This window comes from Zingiber officinale, chromosome 8B, assembly GCF_018446385.1.
Source record: "Zingiber officinale cultivar Zhangliang chromosome 8B, Zo_v1.1, whole genome shotgun sequence".
Classification (NCBI taxonomy): Eukaryota; Viridiplantae; Streptophyta; class Magnoliopsida; order Zingiberales; family Zingiberaceae; genus Zingiber; species Zingiber officinale.
In genome coordinates, this window is record NC_056001.1 from 10,179,469 (window position 1) to 10,185,379 (window position 5,911).

At 33.7% G+C, this 5,911-nt stretch overlaps 1 long non-coding RNA gene across 1 annotated transcript; it reads left to right on the forward strand.

Moving 5' to 3' along the window:
* The first annotated feature begins 2,944 nt into the window (after window positions 1-2,944).
* Window positions 2,945-3,461, forward strand: LOC122014269. The gene is made up of 3 exons (XR_006120625.1): window positions 2,945-3,026; window positions 3,106-3,213; window positions 3,294-3,461. It is a non-coding gene; the product is annotated as an uncharacterized LOC122014269 (long non-coding RNA).
* Window positions 3,462-5,911: the final 2,450 nt, after the last annotated feature.

A 5,911-nucleotide genomic window follows, 5' to 3' on the forward strand; every position in this document is an offset into this window, starting at 1 on the left:
TTTTATGAATGGCTAGCAAGTTGTCAATGCATAATGCAGGAATTGCATCATTGAAGAACTAAACAAGATTCTGGAATTGTATCTCTTCATTGCTTTGTGGAAACTATGACATCTCGTGGAAAAAAGAGTACAAGAAAGGGAATTCAGGTAGATGGAAATATTGTAGGAACCAAAGAAGGTAATATGGCAAATTCTGTAAATTCTGGAAATTCTGGAAATTCTGGTACAGTAATGGAATCTCAAGAGACCGAAACAACAAGAACTTCAAGAGGTCGCACTCGTTTGGATAAGCTGGTTAGGCAAAGGGCCCACGGAATTAGAAAGGATATAAAATTCAATAAATTTGGACAGCCAATAAGAGACTTTGCTAGTGAAATGCAAAGTTATATCGGCATTCTCGCTCGGGAAAAAGTTAGGATAAGTTACAAGTCATGGAAGCAAGTTCCAAGTGGCGTTAAGGATTTAATATGGGAATCAGTTAATGTAAGTTAAATTTCTTTTGAAAATTTTAATTACCTTATATATGTTTATGATCTATTTAATGTAATGGGTTAATATTTTTTATAGTTGAGTTACAATGTTGACCCCAGATGGAAAAAGGGGTGTTTGAATTCGGCAAATAGTAAGTGGCGGCAATATAAAGCTCTCCTCACTCATAAGTTTATTTTTAGCAAGCTTGCTAAACCGGAAGAGTTGAAAGAACCACCAATTGGGTATGGTATTACACGAGATGATTGGAGTGCGTTTGTAATCAGTCGCATGTCGGACGACTTCAAGGTAAGGATTATAATTTGCTATTTTCAATTGAGTTGATCACAAGCCACTGTTTTAGTTTTAAAGCTGGTATATATGAGGAATGTTCAATTAACTAGAAAGTAAGTGATGAGCAAAAGAAGAGAAGAAAGCAGAATGTATACCCACATCGGCTTGCCCGTAAAGGTTATGCTCGTTTTGCTGATGAAATAGTAAGTATTTCTGCTTAATTCGGTAAATATGATCTAGAATCTGCCTATATTTTATTCTTACTAAATCTATTAATGTGATTTATAAAGTTGTATATATTATACATTTTGATTGTAGGGAGATGAATTATGTGATGATGAAGAGATTAATCGAGCGATTATTTGGAAGAAAGGACGGATGAATAAGAAGGGGCAATTTGAAGGCGATGATTTGAAAATGGCAATAGAAAAGATTGTAAGCAAGCTCATTATGCGTCTTTCCTACTAAATCTATTATGCATTTATGGTTTTTATTATGCCTCTGTCCTTTATTGTCGCAACAATAATATATTGTTACATTTATGTACACTACAGCATTGCAGAAAAAAATCAAAATCTGCATCCAAATCTGCATCTGCTTCTTGATCAAAATCTGCATCTGCATTAAAATCGTTTCATCTGCTTCTGCATCTGCTTCTGCATCAAAATCATTTTGTTTTCTTAATAGGGAGTTATTAATTGATGATTTCTGCATCAAAATCGTTTCTTAATAGATGATTTCTGCATCTGCTTTTGTATATCCATATTAGTGTTAGTACTTAATAGGGAGTTATTTACCAGTAATTAATTTTGTACCAGTAATTATTTTGTTTTCTTTTGCATGATAGGATGATTATGTGCAACAAAAACGGGAGGGTAAGTTGCACTTAGAAGAGGCAAACACGAATATCCTTTCAAAAGCACTTTCATCTGAGGAGCATTCTGGGCATGTGAGGGGTGTTGGAGGATATGTCACTCCAACATTCTATTTTAATGTTGGCAGCATAGTGCAGAAACACCTTGTTGATGAGCAGTTTATCCTTCAACAAAAAGAGTTGATGGAGGCAAAGATATTAATCTCACAACAAAATGCACGCATATCAAATCAAGATGAACGCATACAGAAACTTGAAGCAATGTTCAGAAAGGGTGCATGCGACTTAGATACGGATGAAAAAGGTAGTTGCTCAGTAAAGTTGCATCCCATGAGTGATGAAAATATCAAAATTGAAAAGTGTGTCCCAAATATTGAAACTTTGGATGATGATGACATGCAAATTTTGAACAATGATGATTTCTTCCAGGTATATATTTAGTTGTCATTATATTACTTAGTATTATTGAAACTATGAGTTGCATCAATTTATAACATGATTACTTATCTTCTAGGGTAAACCGGTTGCATTGACATTGGGTTCTAAGAGCAATATTGTTGCCTATGGTACAATTGTTCATGTCAATGCGGTTGGTAAATTACTTCATGGTGTTCCATTACCTATTAATTGTATGCGTGTCTCCATTGATAAGGCTGTGGATGAATTAGCACAATTGCCGTGTCCAATTCCAAATCAATGTGATACAATTGGTGATGCTATTGGAACACATGTGGGATGGCCGGCTAACTTGGTAGTTATGCAAGATGAGGTAAATGTCATATTATATTTATAGTTAAATTGTCCAACAAAGATTAGTGTTGCACCTAACATGTGTACATTTGTAATTTTTAGAATCCTCAAAGGAAAAGAAGTGTTGTCCAAAGAAATAACCCAATTATTTCATCAAGTGTGCCAAGGTCATTGCATCTACTGTATTGTTATTGTAACCGTGCTCTAAATGATGAAACAAATATATCAATGATTTGTGAGGAGGGTTTCTTTGACGATCAATATGAAATCCTTGTGCACCTTAAAGATATCATTCCTTTTTATCATTTGGATCCCATAACTGCAAATTGTATAGTAATTTACATGTGGTAAGTCTTCTTATTCTATTTGTTTACCATATAAATTGTATAAACTTTAGTGATTTAGCATTGTAACATTCTTCATTTTGAAATGGTAGGCATCTTTATAAAAAGCTGAAAACATATAACAATGTCCACAAAATCAGATTTGTTAATCCACACATTATCCCATATGTGGCATGTGTGACTCGACTGGACAAAAACAACAAATTCGAGCAATTGAATGAAAGAGCTAGTGTTTTGGCAGATAAGCTGAGTCAAGCATCAAGAAATCAACTTGTTTTGGTGCCACATAATGTTGGGTAAGTAAGACTTATAATATCAGTTTTAATTTATTGTTTCGAGAAATATGCATGCAATAATTATGTGATTTGTGCATAGTTATCATTGGATTCTCACTGTCATTGATCCATATAAGGAGACAGTTTATTTGTTGGATTCGCTTAGTCATCGCATTCGTGACGAGGATTGGAAATACGTAGTAGATATGTGAGTACATTTTTTAATTTTATTAAGCATTTTTTTAATCAGTAAAACTCTCATATGTCCATTCTTATTGATATATAAAGGAGCATAAGATTGTTTAATTCAAACAAGGCAAAAAAAGGGAAAAAACATGTTACATGGGAAGTAGTAAAGGTATGCATGTCTACTTATGATTAAATTACAAACAATTAAACATGTATATTAGACATTTACAATTTGTTTTTAACATAGGGCCCTCGCCAACCAGATGCGAAACAGTGTGATTTTTATGTGATGAGATATATGAGAGATATTATTGAAGAATTGGCAACTATCGAGAGAGATTCACTTCGATCAATAGTAATATTTGACATTCAATTCTCAATCTTCTCAAATATTTGTGTGTTTATCATTTTGCACTTATCATCTTTTGATTGTTTTTTACTAATCTAATCTTTGTTCACAATTCATCAAACCCCAGTACTCTAGAGAAGAAATTGATGAAGTGCGTTCCGAGTGGGCAGAATGCATACAAGACTATATTTATGACTAGGTATTTAAAATCATACAATGACTTGATCTATTCGGCAAGTATTTACATATAATGCAAATTACATAATCTGATCCTAACAGATATACCCCTGGAAACATCATGATTATTAAAACTTTAGTGTATAGGACATCTAGGTAGAACATCTCTATTTTATTATTATTCTTATACTGGAATGCATGAAATGTTTTTCAACATCTTAAGATTTTGAGATGTTCAAACATATATATCATTTGCTGGTAAACACATTTCTGTAGGACTAACACACTTGTCAGATTATGATGAACTGATTAACTTTGAGCATCATGAATTGTTTCCTTTCTTAATGGACAGTTTTCTGAACACTAGGATTTACACGTAAAGGAGGTGAGCTAGATAAATATTTTGAGCAGTTACCTGATTTATGAACATGATAATACATGTGGAAAATGCAGGAGCAAGACCAATTTAATTAATAGTATTGAGATTCTTGTTTTCTTTGGGAATGAAAATGGTTTCTCAATCAAACAAAATTGAAAATATTTGAAATTTGCAATTTGTTGGACATGATGAATGGTCGGAATGGGTTAAAGTTGGATGGAAATAACTTACACTTTGTTGAGAATCACAATGATCAAGTTCATTCACATAGTTGTTTCGACTTACTTATACTAATTTAGCAATCACTGTATGCAAGATACACAAACTATCTAAACTTACCTAGAGTTGCTCTGATCTGACTGCTTTTTTCTTCCCAATGTATTCTGCCCTCCTTTATTTGTTGTTACTAGCTACAGGGATTGTTGGTATATTCCGTGTAAGGCTTCACCTTGACTTAAGCAGGGTGGTGTTATCATATTAGATTATGTATAGCTCATGTGTACTTAGTATGTGTTGGATTCAACTTCATCTGCTTGCTAGACGTTTTTGCCAATCCTGGTTTCAGTCCTTGTTTTTGCTAATCCTGGTTTCAGTCCTTGTTTTTGCTAATCCTGGTTTCAGTCCTTGTCCACTGCACACTTTTGCTCTATTTCATGCACAAGACGATTTAATTCAATTACCTTATTTATTTAACTTATCTGCTGTACTATTTGTCCAACTTTGTACAATTAGCCTTGAACTAACAAAAGAAATGAATTTGAAGGGTTGGATCGAACAGCCATATGAACCAGCTGTTTCATAAACTTTTTTTGTTCTCACTTGCTTCACTAATGAAATTTTGAAGCGGCAACGTTTCTCGTGCTTATTTGGCCATCCTTTTTTTTTATGGCTTTAACTATATTTTATTTTCATAACAGGAGAAATTGCTGGGTTTGCAAGCTGGGAATGCAGAAAAAGAACCAGCTGGGAGAAATTGCTGGGTTTGCAAGCTGGGAATGCAGAAAAAGAACCAGGGAGAAATTGCTGGGTTTAATATATAGCTGGGTTTGCAAGGTTGTGGTCTTATAAACTTAATTTTGTGGTTTCATCTTTTGTGGTTGTCATGATATATTGGATACTACTTGTGGTCATGTTTGTTTATAAACTTAAGTGAATGTACACATGTACCGGTTTTTGTTTGAGACAAGATGTATATATAAATTAAAGACAACTAATCGAATGTATATATGTTAAAAACTATTTTTGTGAATGTATAAATGTTATGTTGTACCTGCAGTTTGTGTGCAATGGCTATGGTTTTAATCGTTGTGAAAAGTACATATATAGACATGCAACTGAATATACAAAGACAACGATTTTTAACCGTTGTGAAAAGTATTCTAAGACAATGGTTTTAAACTAAAATTTGAAGAAAGACAACATGTGTATATGTTGTTAATAGTATATCAGCTGCGAGCAAATTTTTGCAAAACTGGCAATTACAACGGTTTTATACTGTTGCAGAACTGTTGTCTTTGGTATTAAAAGACAACACTTTAAATCCGTTGCATGACTGTTGTCTAATGTGGTCAAAGACAATGGTTTTAAACCGTTGTCTTTTACCGCACATTTAACAACAGTGTCAGTTACAACGGGTTTAAAGGGCCTATGACAACGGTTTTTAACCGTTGTCTTTTAATGTTTTTGTTGTAGTGGAAAGCACTCGACGAAAGCGGGCCTTGGAGTAGGAGTCGACGAAGGCTCCGAACCAAGTAAAACAGTTCTTGTTAGCTTTGTGTTTTTGTTTTTCCACTGTGTACTCATCTTTCGATC